The sequence below is a fragment of the Heterodontus francisci genome, chromosome 18, assembly GCF_036365525.1.
Source record: "Heterodontus francisci isolate sHetFra1 chromosome 18, sHetFra1.hap1, whole genome shotgun sequence".
Taxonomy (NCBI): domain Eukaryota; kingdom Metazoa; phylum Chordata; class Chondrichthyes; order Heterodontiformes; family Heterodontidae; genus Heterodontus; species Heterodontus francisci.
In genome coordinates this window covers 95,324,002-95,345,440 of record NC_090388.1, presented here as the reverse complement: position 1 = coordinate 95,345,440, position 21,439 = coordinate 95,324,002, and positions in this window count along the sequence as shown.

Below are 21,439 nucleotides of genomic sequence, written 5' to 3'. Positions count from 1 at the left end.
TTTCACTCTCTGTCACTCTCAGACAATCTCAGACACTCTCTATCACTCTCTGAAACTGTCTATCGCTCTCTGACACTCTCTGACACACTCTATCACTCTCTGACACACTCTGACTCTCTCTATCACTCTATGACACTCTCTGACACTCATTTTCACTCTCTGTCACTCTCTGACACACTCTGACACTCTCAGACCCTCTCTGACACTCTCTATCACTCTCTGACATTCTCTATCACTCTCTGACACTCTCTATCACTCTTAGACACTCTATGTCACTCTCTACCACTCTCTGACAATCTCTATCACTCTCTGACACTCTCTGACACTCTCAGAGGCTCTCTATCACTCTCAATCACTCACTGACACTCTCAGACACTCTCTATCACTCTCTGACACTCACTGACACCCTCAGACACTCTCTTTCACTCTCTGACACTGTCTATCTCTCTCTGACACTCTCTATCGCTCTCTGACACTCTCTGACACACTCAATCACTCTCTATCACTCTCTGACACACTCTGACACTCTCTATCACTCTCTGACACTCTCTATCACTCTCTATCACTCTCTATCACTCTCTGACACACTCTTACACTCTCTGACACTCTCAGACACTCTCTATCACACTCTGACACGGTCTGACACTCTCCATCACTCTCTGACACTCTCTGACACTCTCTGACACTCTCAGACACTCTCAATCACACTCCGTATCACTCTCTGACACTCTCTGACACTCTCTATCACTCTCTGACACTCTCTGACACTCTCTATCACTCAATGACACTCTCTATCACTCTCTGACACTCTCTATCACTCCATGACACTCTCTATCACTCTCCATCACACTCTGGCACTCTCTGACACACTCTGACACTCTCAGACACTGTCAATCACACTCCGTATCACTCTCTGACACTCTCTGACACTCTCTATCACTTTCTGACACTCTCTGACACTCTCTATCACTCTCTATCACTCTCTGACACTCTCTGACACTCTCTATCACTCAATGACACTCTCTATCACTCTCCATCACTCTCTGACACTCTCTGACACACTCTGACACTCTCAGACACTCTCAATCACACTCCGTATCACTCTCTGACACTCTCTGACACTCTCTGACAATCTCTATCACTCTCTGACACTTTCTGACACTCTCTATTACTCAATGACACTCTGTGACACTCTCTATCCCTCTCTATCACTCTCTGACACTCTCTGACGCTATCTATCACTCTCTATCACTCTCTGACACACTCTGACACTCTCTATCACTCTCTATCACTCTCTATCACTCTGTGACACTCTGTGACACTCTCTGACACTCTCCATCACTCTCTGACACTCTCTGAAACTCTCTATCACTCTCTATCACTCTCTATCACTCTCTGACACTCTCTGACACCCTCTGACACACTCTGACACTCTCTGACACTCTCATAGGCTCTCTATCACTCTCCATCACTCTGTGTCACTCTCTATCACTCTCTGACACTCTCTGACACTCTCTATCACTCTCTGACACTCTCTGACACTCTCAGAGGGTCTCTATCACTCTCTATCACTCACTGACACTCTCAGACACTCTCTATCAGTCTCTGACACACACTGACACTCTCAGACACTCTCTTTCACTCTCTGTCACGCTCAGACACTCTCAGACACTCTCAGACACTCTCTATCACTCTCTGACACTCTCTATCACTCTCAGACATCCTCTTTCACTCTCTGTCACTCTCAGACACTCACAGACACTCTCAGACACTCTCTATCGCTCTCTGACACTCTCTGACACACTCAATCACTCTCGATCACTCTCTGAAACACTCTGACACTCTCTATCACTCTATGACACTCTCTGACACTCTCTATCACTCTCTTTCACTCTCTGATACACTCTGACACTCTCTGACACTCTTAGACACTCTCTGTCACTCTCTGTTCGTCTCTATCAATCTCTGACACTCTCTATCACTCTCTATCACTCTCTTACACTCTCTTACACTCTCTGACACTCTCTGACACTCTATATCACACTCTGACACTCTCTGACACTCTCTATCACTCAATGACACACTCTGACACTCTCTATCACTCTCTTTCACTCTCTGATACACTGTGACACTCTCTGACACTCTCTGTCACTCTCTGTCACTCTCTATCAATCTCTGACACTCTCCATCACTCTCTATAACTCAATGACACACTCTGAAACTGTATATCACTCCCTATCACTCTCTATCACTCTCTGACACTCACTGACACTCTCAGACACTCACTGTCGCTCTCAGACACTCTCTGTCACTCTCTGACACTCTCTGACACTCTCTGATACTCTCTATCACTCTCTGACACTCTCTGTCACTCACAGACACTCTCTTTCGCTCTCTGACACTCTCTGACACTCTCAGAGACTCTCTATCACTCTCTATCACTCTCTGACATTCTCTATCACTCTGTGACATTCTCAGACTCTCTCTGTCACTCTCTGACACTCCCTATCACTCTCTGACACTTGCTGACACTCTCTATCACTCAATGACCCTCTGTGACACTCTCTATCACTCTCCATCACTCACTGACACTCTCAGACACTCTCTTTCACTCTCTGTCACTCTCAGACAATCTCAGACACTCTCTATCACTCTCTGAAACTGTCTATCGCTCTCTGACACTCTCTGACACACTCTATCACTCTCTGACACACTCTGACTCTCTCTATCACTCTATGACACTCTCTGACACTCATTTTCACTCTCTGTCACTCTCTGACACACTCTGACACTCTCAGACCCTCTCTGACACTCTCTATCACTCTCTGACATTCTCTATCACTCTCTGACACTCTCTATCACTCTTAGACACTCTATGTCACTCTCTACCACTCTCTGACAATCTCTATCACTCTCTGACACTCTCTGACACTCTCAGAGGCTCTCTATCACTCTCAATCACTCACTGACACTCTCAGACACTCTCTATCACTCTCTGACACTCACTGACACCCTCAGACACTCTCTTTCACTCTCTGACACTGTCTATCTCTCTCTGACACTCTCTATCGCTCTCTGACACTCTCTGACACACTCAATCACTCTCTATCACTCTCTGACACACTCTGACACTCTCTATCACTCTCTGACACTCTCTATCACTCTCTATCACTCTCTATCACTCTCTGACACACTCTTACAGTCTCTGACACTCTCAGACACTCTCTATCACACTCTGACACGGTCTGACACTCTCCATCACTCTCTGACACTCTCTGACACTCTCTGACACTCTCAGACACTCTCAATCACACTCCGTATCACTCTCTGACACTCTCTGACACTCTCTATCACTCTCTGACACTCTCTGACACTCTCTATCACTCAATGACACTCTCTATCACTCTCTGACACTCTCTATCACTTCATGACACTCTCTATCACTCTCCATCACACTCTGGCACTCTCTGACACACTCTGACACTCTCAGACACTGTCAATCACACTCCGTATCACTCTCTGACACTCTCTGACACTCTCTATCACTTTCTGACACTCTCTGACACTCTCTATCACTCTCTATCACTCTCTGACACTCTCTGACACTCTCTATCACTCAATGACACTCTCTATCACTCTCCATCACTCTCTGACACTCTCTGACACACTCTGACACTCTCAGACACTCTCAATCACACTCCGTATCACTCTCTGACACTCTCTGACACTCTCTGACAATCTCTATCACTCTCTGACACTTTCTGACACTCTCTATTACTCAATGACACTCTGTGACACTCTCTATCCCTCTCTATCACTCTCTGACACTCTCTGACGCTATCTATCACTCTCTATCACTCTCTGACACACTCTGACACTCTCTATCACTCTCTATCACTCTCTATCACTCTCTGACACTCTGTGACACTCTCTGACACTCTCCATCACTCTCTGACACTCTCTGAAACTCTCTATCACTCTCTATCACTCTCTATCACTCTCTGACACTCTCTGACACCCTCTGACACACTCTGACACTCTCTGACACTCTCATAGGCTCTCTATCACTCTCCATCACTCTGTGTCACTCTCTATCACTCTCTGACACTCTCTGACACTCTCTATCACTCTCTGACACTCTCTGACACTCTCAGAGGGTCTCTATCACTCTCTATCACTCACTGACACTCTCAGACACTCTCTATCAGTCTCTGACACACACTGACACTCTCAGACACTCTCTTTCACTCTCTGTCACGCTCAGACACTCTCAGACACTCTCAGACACTCTCTATCACTCTCTGACACTCTCTATCACTCTCAGACATCCTCTTTCACTCTCTGTCACTCTCAGACACTCACAGACACTCTCAGACACTCTCTATCGCTCTCTGACACTCTCTGACACACTCAATCACTCTCGATCACTCTCTGAAACACTCTGACACTCTCTATCACTCTATGACACTCTCTGACACTCTCTATCACTCTCTTTCACTCTCTGATACACTCTGACACTCTCTGACACTCTCAGACACTCTCTGTCACTCTCTGTTCGTCTCTATCAATCTCTGACACTCTCTATCACTCTCTATCACTCTCTTACACTCTCTTACACTCTCTGACACTCTCTGACACTCTATATCACACTCTGACACTCTCTGACACTCTCTATCACTCAATGACACACTCTGACACTCTCTATCACTCTCTTTCACTCTCTGATACACTGTGACACTCTCTGACACTCTCTGTCACTCTCTGTCACTCTCTATCAATCTCTGACACTCTCCATCACTCTCTATAACTCAATGACACACTCTGAAACTGTATATCACTCCCTATCACTCTCTATCACTCTCTGACACTCACTGACACTCTCAGACACTCACTGTCGCTCTCAGACACTCTCTGTCACTCTCTGACACTCTCTGACACTCTCTGATACTCTCTATCACTCTCTGACACTCTCTGTCACTCACAGACACTCTCTTTCGCTCTCTGACACTCTCTGACACTCTCAGAGACTCTCTATCACTCTCTATCACTCTCTGACATTCTCTATCACTCTGTGACATTCTCAGACTCTCTCTGTCACTCTCTGACACTCCCTATCACTCTCTGACACTTGCTGACACTCTCTATCACTCTCTGACACTCTCTGACACTCTCTATCACTCAATGACCCTCTGTGACACTCTCTATCACTCTCCATCACTCACTGACACTCTCAGACACTCTCTTTCACTCTCTGTCACTCTCAGACAATCTCAGACACTCTCTATCACTCTCTGAAACTGTCTATCGCTCTTTGACACTCTCTGACACACTCTATCACTCTCTGACACACTCTGACTCTCTCTATCACTCTATGACACTCTCTGACACTCATTTTCACTCTCTGTCACTCTCTGACACACTCTGACACTCTCAGACCCTCTCTGACACTCTCTATCACTCTCTGACATTCTCTATCACTCTCTGACACTCTCTATCACTCTTAGACACTCTATGTCACTCTCTACCACTCTCTGACAATCTCTATCACTCTCTGACACTCTCTGACACTCTCAGAGGCTCTCTATCACTCTCAATCACTCACTGACACTCTCAGACACTCTCTTTCACTCTCTGTCACTCTCAGACAATCTCAGACACTCTCTATCACTCTCTGAAACTGTCTATCGCTCTCTGACACTCTCTGACACACTCTATCACTCTCTGACACACTCTGACTCTCTCTATCACTCTATGACACTCTCTGACACTCATTTTCACTCTCTGTCACTCTCTGACACACTCTGACACTCTCAGACCCTCTCTGACACTCTCTATCACTCTCTGACATTCTCTATCACTCTCTGACACTCTCTATCACTCTTAGACACTCTATGTCACTCTCTACCACTCTCTGACAATCTCTATCACTCTCTGACACTCTCTGACACTCTCAGAGGCTCTCTATCACTCTCAATCACTCACTGACACTCTCAGACACTCTCTATCATTCTCTGACACTCACTGACACCCTCAGACACTCTCTTTCACTCTCTGACACTGTCTATCTCTCTCTGACACTCTCTATCGCTCTCTGACACTCTCTGACACACTCAATCACTCTCTATCACTCTCTGACACACTCTGACACTCTCTATCACTCTCTGACACTCTCTATCACTCTCTATCACTCTCTATCACTCTCTGACACACTCTTACACTCTCTGACACTCTCAGACACTCTCTATCACACTCTGACACGGTCTGACACTCTCCATCACTCTCTGACACTCTCTGACACTCTCTGACACTCTCAGACACTCTCAATCACACTCCGTATCACTCTCTGACACTCTCTGACACTCTCTATCACTCTCTGACACTCTCTGACACTCTCTGACACTCTCTGATACTCTCTATCACTCTCTGACACTCTCTGTCACTCACAGACACTCTCTTTCGCTCTCTGACACTCTCTGACACTCTCAGAGACTCTCTATCACTCTCTATCACTCTCTGACATTCTCTATCACTCTGTGACATTCTCAGACTCTCTCTGTCACTCTCTGACACTCCCTATCACTCTCTGACACTTGCTGACACTCTCTATCACTCTCTGACACTCTCTGACACTCTCTATCACTCAATGACCCTCTGTGACACTCTCTATCACTCTCCATCACTCTCTGACACTCTCTGACACACTCTGACACTCTCTGACACTCTCTATCACTCTCTGACACACTCTATAACTCTCTATAACTCTCTGACTCTCTTTGTAACTCTCTATCACTCTCTGACACTCTCTGTCACTCACTGACACTCTCTTTCACTCTCTGACACTCTCTGACACTCTCAGAGACTCTCTATCACTCTCTATCACTCTCTGACATTCTCTATCACTCTGTGACATTCTCAGACTCTCTCTGTCACTCTCTGACACTCCCTATCACTCTCTGACACTTGCTGACACTCTCTATCACTCTCTGACACTCTCTGACACTCTCTATCACTCAATGACCCTCTGTGACACTCTCTATCACTCTCCATCACTCTCTGACACTCTCTGACACACTCTGACACTCTCTGACACTCTCTATCACTCTCTGACACTCTCTATAACTCTCTATAACTCTCTGACACTCTCTGTAACTCTCTATCACTCTCTGACACTCTGTATCACTCTCTTTCACTCGCTGACACTCTCTGACACTCTCTATCACTCTCTATCAATCTCTGACACTCTCTATTAATCAATGACACTCTCTGACACTCTCTATCACTCTCTGACACTCTCTGTAACTCTCTATCACTCTCTGACACTCTCTGTAACTCTCTATCACTCTCTGACACTCTCTATCACTCTCTATCACTCTCTGAGACACTCTGACACACTCTGACACTCTCTATCACTCTCTGACACTCTCTGAGACTCTCCATCATCTATGACACTCTCTATCACTCTCTATCACTCTCTATCACTCTCTATCACTCTCTATCACTCTCTGACACTCTCTGACACTCTCAGAGGGTCTCTATCACTCTCTATCGCTCACTGACACTCTCAGACACTCTCTATCAGTCTCTGCCACTCACTGACACTCTCAGACACTCTCTTTCACTCTCTGTCACTCTCAGACAATCTCAGACACTCTCTATCACTCTCTGAAACTGTCTATCGCTCTCTGACACTCTCTGACACACTCAATCACACTCTATCACTCTCTGACACACTCTGACTCTCTCTATCACTCTATGACACTCTCTGACACTCTTTTTCACTCTCTGTCACTCTCTGACACACTCTGACACTCTCAGACCCTCTCTGACACTCTCTATCACTCTCTGACATTCTCTATCACTCTCTGACACTCTCTATCACTCTCAGACAGACTATGTCACTCTCTACCACTCTCTGACAATCTCTATCACTCTCTGACACTCTCTGACACTCTCAGAGGCTCTCTATCACTCTCAATCACTCACTGACACTCTCAGACACTCTCTATCACTCTCTGACACTCACTGACACTCTCAGACACTCTCTTTCACTCTCTGACACTGTCTATCTCTCTCTGACACTCTCTATCGCTCTCTGACACTCTCTGACACACTCAATCACTCTCTATCACTCTCTGACACACTCTGACACTCTCTATCACTCTCTGACACTCTCTGACACTCTCTATCACTCTCTATCACTCTCTATCACTCTCTGACACACTCTTACACTCTCTGACACTCTCAGACACTCTCTATCACACTCTGACACGGTCTGACACTCTCCATCACTCTCTGACACTCTCTGACACTCTCTGACACTCTCAGACACTCTCAATCACACTCCGTATCACTCTCTGACACTCTCTGACACGCTCTATCACTCTCTGACACTCTCTGACACTCTCTATCACTCAATGACACTCTCTATCACTCTCCATCACACTCTGGCACTCTCTGACACACTCTGACACTCTCAGACACTCTCAATCACACTCCGTATCACTCTCTGACACTCTCTGACACTCTCTGACACTCTCTATCACTTTCTGACACTCTCTGACACTCTCTATCACTCTCTATCACTCTCTGACACTCTCTGACACTCTCTATCACTCAATGACACTCTCTATCACTCTCCATCACTCTCTGACACTCTCTGACACACTCTGACACTCTCAGACACTCTCAATCACACTCCGTATCACTCTCTGACACTCTCTGACACTCTCTATCACTCTCTGACACTTTCTGACACTCTCTATTACTCAATGACACTCTGTGACACTCTCTATCCCTCTCTATCACTCTATGACACTCTCTGACGCTATCTATCACTCTCTATCACTCTCTGACACTCTCCGACACACTCTGACACTCTCTATCTCTCTCTATCACTCTCTATCACTCTCTGACACTCTGTGACACTCTCTGACACTCTCCATCACTCTCTGACACTCTCTGAAACTCTCTATCACTCTCTATCACTCTCTGACACTCTCTGACACCCTCTGACACACTCTGACACTCTCTGACACTCTCATAGGCTCTCTATCACTCTCCATCACTCTGTGTCACTCTCTATCACTCTCTGACACTCTCTATCACTCTCTGACACTCTCAGAGGGTCTCTATCACTCTCTATCACTCACTGACACTCTCAGACACTCTCTATCAGTCTCTGACACACACTGACACTCTCAGACAGTCTCTTTCACTCTCTGTCACTCTCAGACACTCTCAGACACTCTCAGACACTCTCTATCACTCTCTGACACTCTATCACTCTCAGACACTCTCTTTCACTCTCTGTCACTCTCAGACACTCTCTATCACTCTCAGACACTCTCTATCACTCTCTGACACTCTCTGACACACTCAATCACTCTCTATCACTCTCTGATACACTCTGACACTCTCTGACACTCTCAGACACTCTCTGTCACTCTCTGTTCGTCTCTATCAATTTCTGACACTCTCTATCACTCTCTATCACTCTCTTACACTCTCTATCACTCTCTGACACTCTCTGACACTCTATATCACACTCTGACACTCTCTGACACTCTCTATCACTCAATGACACACTCTGAAACTGTCTATCACTCCCTATCACTCTCTATCACTCTCTGACACTCACTGACACTCTCAGACACTCACTGTCGCTCTCAGACACTCTCCGTCACTCTCTGACACTCTCTGACTCTCTCGGATACTCTCTATCACTCTCTGACACTCTCTGTCACTCACTGACACTCTCTTTCGCTCTCTGACACTCTCTGACACTCTCAGAGACTCTCTATCACTCTCTGTCACTCTCTGACACTCTCTGACACTCTCAGAATCTCTCTCTCACTCTATGAAACTCTCTGACAATCTCAGAGAATCTCTATCACTCTCTATCACTCTCTGACATTCTCTATCACTCTCTGACATTCTCAGACTCTCTCTGTCACTCTCTGACACTCCCTATCACTCTCTGACACTCTCTGACACTCTCTATCACTCAACGACCCTCTGTGACAATCTCTATCACTCTACATCACTTTCTGACACTCTCTGACACACTCTGACACTCTCTGACACTCTCTATCACTCTCTGACACTCTCTATAACTCTCTATCACTCTCTGACACTCTCTGTAACTCTCTATCACTCTCTGACACTCTCTATCACTCTCTATCACTCTCTATCACTCTCTATCACTCTCTGACACACTCTGACACTCTCTATCACTCTCTGACACTCTCTATCACTCTCTATCACTCTCTGACACACTCTTACACTCTCTGACACTCTCAGACACTCTCTATCACACTCTGACACGGTCTGAAACACTCCATCTCTCTCTGACACTCTCTGACACTCTCTGACACTCTCAGACACTCTTAATCACACTCCGTATCACTCTCTGACACTCTCTGACACTCTCTATCACTCTCTGACACTCTCTGACACTCTCTATCACTCAATGACACTCTCTATCACTCTCCATCACACTCTGGCACTCTCTGACACACTCTGACACTCTCAGACACTCTCAATCACACTCCGTATCACTCTCTGACACTCTCTGACACTCTCTATCACTTTCTGACACTCTCTGACACTCTCTGACACTCTCTATCACTCTCTATCACTCTCTGACACTCTCTGACACTCTCTGTCACTCACTGACACTCTCTTTCGCTCTCTGACACTCTCTGACACTCTCAGAGACTCTCTATCACTCTCTATCACTCTCTGACACTCTCTGACACTCTCAGAATCTCTCTCTCACTCTCTGAAACTCTCTGACACTCTCAGAGACTCTCTATCACTCCATATCACTCTCTGACATTCTCTATCACTCTCTGACATTCGCAGACTCTCTCTGTCTCTCTCTGACACTCCCTATCACTCTCTGACACTCTCTGACACTCTCTATCACTCTCTGACATTCTCTGACACTCTCTATCACTCAATGACACACTCTGAAACTGTCTATCACATCCCTATCACTCTCTATCACTCTCTGACACTCACTGACACTCTCAGACACTCGCTGTCGCTCTCAGACACTCTCTGTCACTCTCTGACACTCTCTGACACACTCTGATACTCTCTATCACTCTCTGACACTCTCTGACACTCTCTGTCACTCACTGACACTCTCTTTCGCTCTCTGACACTCTCTGACACTCTCAGAGACTCTCTATCACTCTCTATCACTCTCTGACACTCTCTGACACTCTCAGAATCTCTCTCTCACTCTCTGAAACTCTCTGACACTCTCAGAGACTCTCTCTCACTCCATATCTCTCTCTGACACTCTCTATCACTCTCTGACACTCTCTGACACTCTCTATCACTCTCTGACAATCTGTATCACTCTCTATCACTCTCTGACACTCCCTGACACTCTCTACCACTCTCTATCACTCTCTGACACTCTCTGACACTCCCTATCACTCTCTATCACTCCCTGACACTCTCTGAAGCTCTCTATCACTCTCGATCACTCTCTGACACTCTCTATCACTCTCTGACAATCTCTATCACTCTCTGACACTCTCTGACACTCTCTATCACTCTCTATCCCTCTCTGACACTCTCTGACACTCTCTATCACTCAATGACACTCTCTATCACTCTCCATCACGCTCTGACACTCTCTGACACACTCTGACACTCTCAGACAATCTCAATCACACTCCGTATCACTCTCTGACACTCTCTGACACTCTCTGACACTCTCTATCACTCTCTGACACTTTCTGACACTCTCTATTACTCAATGACACTCTGTGACACTCTCTAACCCTCTCTATCACTCTATGACACTCTCTGACGCTATCTATCACTCTCTTTGACTCTCTGACACTCTCTGACACACTCTGACACTCTCTATCACTCTCTATCACTCTCTATCACTCTCTGACACTCTGTGACACTCTCTGACACTCTCCATCACTCTCTGACACTCTCTGAAACTCTCTATCACTCTCTATCACTCTCTGACACTCTCTGACACCCTCTGACACACTCTGACACTCTCTGACACTCTTATAGGCTCTCGATCACTCTCCATCACTCTGTGTCACTCTCTGACACTCTCTGACACTCTCTGGCACTCTCTATGACTCTCTGACTCTCTCTGACGCTCTCAGAGGGTCTCTATCACTCTCTATCGCTGACTGACACTCTCAGACAGTCTCTATCAGTCTCTGACACTCACTGACACTCTCAGACACTCTCTGTCACTCTCAGACACTCTCAGACACTCTCTATCACTCTCTGACACTCTCTGACACTCTCTATCACTCTCTGACACTCTCTATCGCTCTCTGACACTCTCTGACACACTCAATCACTCTCTATCACTCTCTGACACACTCTGACACTCTCTATCACTCTCTGACACTTTCTGACACTCTCTATCACTCTCTGACACTCTCTGACACTCTCTATCACTCAATGACACTCTCTATCACTCTCCATCACACTCTGGCACTCTCTGACACACTCTGACACTCTCAGACACTCTCAATCACACTCCGTATCACTCTCTGACACTCTCTGACACTCTCTATCACTTTCTGACACTCTCTGACACTCTCTATCACTCTCTATCACTCTCTGACACTCTCTGACACTCTCTATCACTCAATGACACTCTCTATCACTCTCCATCACTCTCTGAGACTCTCTGACACACTCTGACACTCTCAGACACTCTCAATCACACTCCGTATCACTCTCTGACACTCTCTGACACTCTCTGACACTCTCCATCACTCTCTGACACTTTCTGACACTCTCTATTACTCAATGACACTCTGTGACACTCTCTATCCCTCTCTATCACTCGATGACACTCTCTGTCGCTATCTATCACTCTAATCACTCTCTGACACTCTCTGACACACTCTGACACTCTCTATCACTCTCTATCACTCTCTATCACTCTCTGACACTCTGTGACACTCTCTGACACTCTCCATCACTCTCTGACACTCTCTGAAACTCTCTATCACTCTCTATCACTCTCTGACACTCTCTGACACCCTCTGACACACTCTGACACTCTCTGACACTCTCAGAGGGTCTCTATCACTCTCTATCACTCACTGACACTCTCAGACACGCTCTATCAGTCTCTGACACACACTGACACTCTCAGACACTCTCTTTCACTCTCTGTCACTCTCAGACACTCTCAGACACTCTCAGACACTCTCTATCGCTCTCTGACACTCTCTGACACACTCAATCACTCTCTATCACTCGATGACACTCTCTGACACTCTCTATCACTATCTATCACTCTCTTTCACTCTCTGATACACTCTGACACTCTCTGACACTCTCAGACACTCTCTGTCACTCTCTGTTCGTCTCTATCAATCTCTGACACTCTCTATCACTCTCTATCACTCTCTTACACTCTCTATCACTCTCTGACACTCTCTGACATTCTCTATCACACTCTGACACTCTCTGACACTCTCTATCACTCGATGACACACTCTGAAACTGTCTATCACTCCCTATCACTCTCTATCACTCTCTGACACTCACTGAAACTCTCAGACACTCACTGTCGCTCTCAGACACTCTCTGTCACTCTCTGACACTCTCTGACACTCTCGGATACTCTCTATCACTCTCTATCACTCTCTGACACTCTCTATCACTCACTGACACTCTCTGACACTCTCTATCACTCTCTGACACTCTGTATCACTCTCTATCACTCTCTGACACTCCCTGACACTCTCTACCACTCTCTATCACTCTCTGACACTCTCTGACACTCCCTATCACTCTCTGACACTCTCTGAAGCTCTCTATCACTCTCGATCACTCTCTGACACTCTCTATCACTCTCTGACAATCTCTATCACTCTCTGACACTCTCTGACACTCTCTATCACTCTCTATCCCTCTCTGACACTCTCTATCACTCAATGACACTCTCTATCACTCTCCATCACGCTCTGACACTCTCTGACACACTCTGACACTCTCAGACAATCTCAATCACACTCCGTATCACTCTCTGACACTCTCTGACACTCTCTGACACTCTCTATCACTCTCTGACACTTTCTGACACTCTCTATTACTCAATGACACTCTGTGACACTCTCTAACCCTCTCTATCACTCTATGACACTCTCTGACGCTATCTATCACTCTCTTTGACTCTCTGACACTCTCTGACACACTCTGACACTCTCTATCACTCTCTATCACTCTCCATCACTCTCTGACACTCTCTGAAACTCTCTATCACTCTCTATCACTCTCTGACACTCTCTGACACCCTCTGACACACTCTATCACTCTCTGACTCTCTCTGACGCTCTCAGAGGGTCTCTATCACTCTCTATCACTGACTGACACTCTCAGACACTCTCTATCAGTCTCTGACACTCACTGACACTCTCAGACACTCTCTGTCACTCTCAGACACCCTCAGACACTCTCTATCACTCTCTGACACTCTCTGACACTCTCTATCACTCTCTGACACTCTCTATCGCTCTCTGACACACTCAATCACTCTCTATCACTCTCTGACACACTCTGACACTCTCTATCACTGTCTGACACTCTCTGACACTCTCTATCACTCTCTATCTCTCTCTATCACTCTCTGACACACTCTTACACTCTCTGACACTCTCAGACACTCTCTATCACACACTGACACGGTCTGACACTCTCCATCACTCTCTGACACTCTCTGACACTCTCTGACACTCTCAGACACTCTCAATCACACTCCGTATCACTCTCTGACACTTTCTGACACTCTCTATCTCTCTCTGACACTCTCTGACAGTCTCTATCACTCAATGACACTCTCTATCACTCTCCATCACACTCTGGCACTCTCTGACACACTCTGACACTCTCAGACACTCTCAATCACACTCCGTATCACTCTCTGACACTCTCTGACACTCTCTATCACTTTCTGACACTCTCTGACACTCTCTATCACTCTCTATCACTCTCTGACACTCTCTGACACTCTCTATCACTCAATGACACTCTCTATCACTCTCCATCACTCTCTGAGACTCTCTGACACACTCTGACACTCTCAGACACTCTCAATCACACTCCGTATCACTCTCTGACACTCTCTGACACTCTCTATCACTCTCTGACACTTTCTGACACTCTCTATTACTCAATGACACTCTGTGACACTCTCTATCCCTCTCTATCACTCTATGACACTCTCTGACGCTATCTATCACTCTCTATCACTCTCTGACACTCTCTGACACACTCTGACACTCTCTATCACTCTCTATCACTCTCTATCACTCTCTGACACTCTGTGACACTCTCTGACACTCTCCATCACTCTCTGACACTCTCTGAAACTCTCTATCACTCTCTATCACTCTCTATCACTCTCTGACACTCTCTGACACCCTCTGACACACTCTGACACTCTCTGACACTCTCAGAGGGTCTCTATCACTCTCTATCACTCACTGACACTCTCAGACACGCTCTATCAGTCTCTGACACACACTGACACTCTCAGACACTCTCTTTCACTCTCTGTCACTCTCAGACACTCTCAGACACTCTCAGACACTCTCTATCACTCTCTGACACTCTCTATCACTCTCAGACACTCTCTTTCACTCTCTGTCACTCTCAGACACTCTCAGACACTCTCAGACACTCTCTATCGCTCTCTGACACTCTCTGACACACTCAATCACTCTCTATCACTCGATGACACTCTCTGACACTCTCTATCACTCTCTATCACTCTCTTTCACTCTCTGATACACTCTGACACTTTCTGACACTCTCAGACACTCTCTGTCACTCTCTGTTCGTCTCTATCAATCTCTGACACTCTCTATCACTCTCTATCACTCTCTTACACTCTCTATCACTCTCTGACACTCTCTGACACTCTCTATCACACTCTGACACTCTCTGACACTCTCTATCACTCAATGACACACTCTGAAACTGTCTATCACTCCCTATCACTCTCTATCACTCTCTGACACTCACTGACACTCTCAGACACTCACTGTCGCTCTCAGACACTCTCTGTCACTCTCTGACACTCTCTGACACTCTCGGATACTCTCTATCACTCTCTGACACTCTCTGTCACTCACTGACACTCTCTTTCGCTCTCTGACACTCTCTGACACTCTCAGAATCTCTCTCTCACTCTCTGAAACTCTCTGACACTCTCAGAGACTCTCTATCACTCTCTATCACTCTCTGACATTCTCTATCACTCTCTGACATTCTCAGACTCTCTCTGTCACTCTCTGACAATCCCTATCACTCTCTGACACTCTCTGACACTCTCTATCACTCAACGACCCTCTGTGACAATCTCTATCACTCTCCATCACTCTCTGACACTCTCTGACACACTCTGACACTCTCTGACACTCTCTATCACTCTCTGACACTCTCTATAACTCTCTATCACTCTCTGACACTCTCTGTAACTCTCTATCACTCTCTGACACTCTCTGTAACTCTCTATCACTCTCTGACACTCTCTATCTCTCTCTATCACTCTCTATCACTCTCTATCACTCTCTGACACACTCTGACACTCTCTATCACTCTCTGACACTCTCTGACACTCTCTATCACTCTCTATCACTCTCTATCACTCTCTGACACACTCTTACACTCTCTGACACTCTCAGACACTCTCTATCACACTCTGACACGGTCTGACACTCTCCATCACTCTCTGACACTCTCTGACACTCTCTGACACTCTCAGACACTCTCAATCACACTCCGTATCACTCTCTGACACTCTCTGACACTCTCTATCACTCTCTGACACTCTCTGACACTCTCTATCACTCAATGACACTCGCTATCACTCTCCATCACACTCCAGCACTCTCTGACACACTCTGACACTCTCAGACACTCTCAATCACACTCCGTATCACTCTCTGACACTCTCTGACACTCTCTGACACTCTCTATCACTCTCTATCACTCTCTGACACTCTCTGACACTCTCTGTCACTCACTGACACTCTCTTTCGCTCTCTGACACTCTCTGACACTCTCAGAGACTCTCTATCACTCTCTATCACTCTCTGACACTCTCTGACACTCTCAGAATCTCTCTCTCACTCTCTGAAACTCTCTGACACTCTCAGAGACTCTCTATCACTCCATATCACTCTCTGACATTCTCTATCACTCTCTGACATTCGCAGACTCTCTCTGTCACTCTCTGACACTCCCTATCACTCTCTGACACTCTCTGACACTCTCTATCACTCTCTGACACTCTCTGACACTCTCTATCACTCAATGACCCTCTGTGACACTCTCTATCACTCTCCATCACTCTCCATCACTCTCTGACACTCTCTGACATTCTCTGACACTCTCTGACACTCTCTATCACTCTCTGACACTCTCTGTAAATCTCTATCACTCTCTGACACTCTCTGACACTCTCTGACACACTCAGACACTCTCAGACACTCTCAGACACTCTCTATCACTCTCTGACACTCTCTATCACTCTCAGACACTCTCTTTCACTCTCTGTCACTCTCAGACACTCTCAGACACTCTCAGACACTCTCTATCGCTCTCTGACACTCTCTGACACACTCAATCACTCTCTATCACTCGATGACACTCTCTGACACTCTCTATCACTCTCTATCACTCTCTTTCACTCTCTGATACACTCTGACACTTTCTGACACTCTCAGACACTCTCTGTCACTCTCTGTTCGTCTCTATCAATCTCTGACACTCTCTATCACTCTCTATCACTCTCTTACACTCTCTATCACTCTCTGACACTCTCTGACACTCTCTATCACACTCTGACACTCTCTGACACTCTCTATCACTCAATGACACACTCTGAAACTGTCTATCACTCCCTATCACTCTCTATCACTCTCTGACACTCACTGACACTCTCAGACACTCACTGTCGCTCTCAGACACTCTCTGTCACTCTCTGACACTCTCTGACACTCTCGGATACTCTCTATCACTCTCTGACACTCTCTGTCACTCACTGACACTCTCTTTCGCTCTCTGACACTCTCTGACACTCTCAGAATCTCTCTCTCACTCTCTGAAACTCTCTGACACTCTCAGAGACTCTCTATCACTCTCTATCACTCTCTGACATTCTCTATCACTCTCTGACATTCTCAGACTCTCTCTGTCACTCTCTGACAATCCCTATCACTCTCTGACACTCTCTGACACTCTCTATCACTCAACGACCCTCTGTGACAATCTCTATCACTCTCCATCACTCTCTGACACTCTCTGACACACTCTGACACTCTCTGACACTCTCTATCACTCTCTGACACTCTCTATAACTCTCTATCACTCTCTGACACTCTCTGTAACTCTCTATCACTCTCTGACACTCTCTGTAACTCTCTATCACTCTCTGACACTCTCTATCTCTCTCTATCACTCTCTATCACTCTCTATCACTCTCTGACACACTCTGACACTCTCTATCACTCTCTGACACTCTCTGACACTCTCTATCACTCTCTATCACTCTCTATCACTCTCTGACACACTCTTACACTCTCTGACACTCTCAGACACTCTCTATCACACTCTGACACGGTCTGACACTCTCCATCACTCTCTGACACTCTCTGACACTCTCTGACACTCTCAGACACTCTCAATCACACTCCGTATCACTCTCTGACACTCTCTGACACTCTCTATCACTCTCTGACACTCTCTGACACTCTCTATCACTCAATGACACTCTCTATCACTCTCCATCACACTCCAGCACTCTCTGACACACTCTGACACTCTCAGACACTCTCAATCACACTCCGTATCACTCTCTGACACTCTCTGACACTCTCTGACACTCTCTATCACTCTCTATCACTCTCTGACACTCTCTGACACTCTCTGTCACTCACTGACACTCTCTTTCGCTCTCTGACACTCTCTGACACTCTCAGAGACTCTCTATCACTCTCTATCACTCTCTGACACTCTCTGACACTCTCAGAATCTCTCTCTCACTCTCTGAAACTCTCTGACACTCTCAGAGACTCTCTATCACTCCATATCACTCTCTGACATTCTCTATCACTCTCTGACATTCGCAGACTCTCTCTGTCACTCTCTGACACTCCCTATCACTCTCTGACACTCTCTGACACTCTCTATCACTCTCTGACACTCTCTGACACTCTCTATCACTCAATGACCCTCTGTGACACTCTCTATCACTCTCCATCACTCTCCATCACTCTCTGACACTCTCTGACATTCTCTGACACTCTCTGACACTCTCTATCACTCTCTGACACTCTCTGTAAATCTCTATCACTCTCTGACACTCTCTGACACTCTCTGACACACTCAGACACTCTCAGACACTCTCTGACACTCTCAGACACGCTCTATCACTCTTTATCGCTCTCTGACACTCTCTGACACTCTCTATCACTCTCTGACACTCTGTATCACTCTCTATCACTCTCTGACACTCCCTGACACTCTCTACCACTCTCTATCACTCTCTGACACTCTCTGACACTCCCTATCAATCTCTATCACTCTCTGACACTCTCTGAAGCTCTCTATCACTCTCGATCACTCTCTGACACTCTCTATCACTCTCTGACAATCTCTATCACTCTCTGACACTCTCTGACACTCTCTATCACTCTCTATCCCTCTCTGACACTCTCTGACACTCTCTATCACTCAATGACACTCTCTATCACTCTCCATCACGCTCTGACACTCTCTGACACACTCTGACACTCTCAGACAATCTCAATCACACTCCGTATCACTCTCTGACACTCTCTGACACTCTCTGACACTCTCTATCACTCTCTGACACTTTCTGACACTCTCTATTACTCAATGACACTCTGTGACACTCTCTAACCCTCTCTATCACTCTATGACACTCTCTGACGCTATCTATCACTCTCTTTGACTCTCTGACACTCTCTGACACACTCTGACACTCTCTATCACTCTCTATCACTCTCTATCACTCTCTGACACTCTGTGACACTCTCTGACACTCTCCATCACTCTCTGACACTCTCTGAAACTCTCTATCACTCTCTATCACTCTCTGACACCCTCTGACACACTCTGACACTCTCTGACACTCTTGTAGGCTCTCGATCACTCTCCATCACTCTCTGTCACTCTCTGACACTCTCTATCGCTCTCTGGCACTCTCTGACACTCTCTATCACTCTCTGACACTCTCTGACGCTCTCAGAGGGTCTCTATCACTCTCTATCGCTGACTGACACTCTCAGACACTCTCTATCAGTCTCTGACACTCACTGACACTCTCAGACACTCTCTGTCACTCTCAGACACTCTCAGACACTCTCTATCACTCGCTGACACTCTCTGACACTCTCTATCACTCTCTGACACTCTCTATCGCTCTCTGACACTCTCTGACACACTCAATCACTCCCTCTCACTCTCTGAAACACCCTGACACTTTCTATCACTCTCTGACACTCTCTGACACTCTCAGAGGGTCTCTATCACTCTCTATCGCTCACTGACACTCTCTGACACTCTCTATCACTCTCTATCACTCTCTTTCACTCTCTGATACACTCTGACACTCTCTGACACTCTCAGACACTCTCTGTCACTCTCTGTTCGTCTCTATCAATCTCTGACACTCTCTATCACTCTCTATCACTCTCTTACACTCTCTATCACTCTCTGACACTCTCTGACACTCTCTATCACACTCTGACACTCTCTGACACTCTCTATCACTCAATGACACACTCTGAAACTGTCTATCACTCCCTATCACTCTCTATCACTCTCTGACACTCACTGACACTCTCAGACACTCACTGTCGCTCTCAGACACTCTCTGTCACTCTCTGACACTCTCTGACACTCTCGGATACTCTCTATCACTCTCTATCACTCTCTGACACTCTCTATCACTCTCTGACACTCTCTGACACTCTCTATCACTCTCTGACACTCTGTATCACTCTCTATCACTCTCTGACACTCCCTGACACTCTCTACCACTCTCTATCACTCTCTGACACTCTCTGACACTCCCTATCACTCTCTATCACTCTCTGACACTCTCTGAAGCTCTCTATCACTCTCGATCACTCTCTGACACTCTCTATCACTCTCTGACAATCTCTATCACTCTCTCACACTCTCTGACACTCTCTATCACTCTCTGACACTCTCTGACACTCTCTATCACTCTCTGACACTTTCTGACACTCTCTATTACTCAATGACACTCTGTGACACTCTCTAACCCTCTCTATCACTCTATGACACTCTCTGACGCTATCTATCACTCTCTTTGACTCTCTGACACTCTCTGACACACTCTGACACTCTCTATCACTCTCTATCACTCTCTATC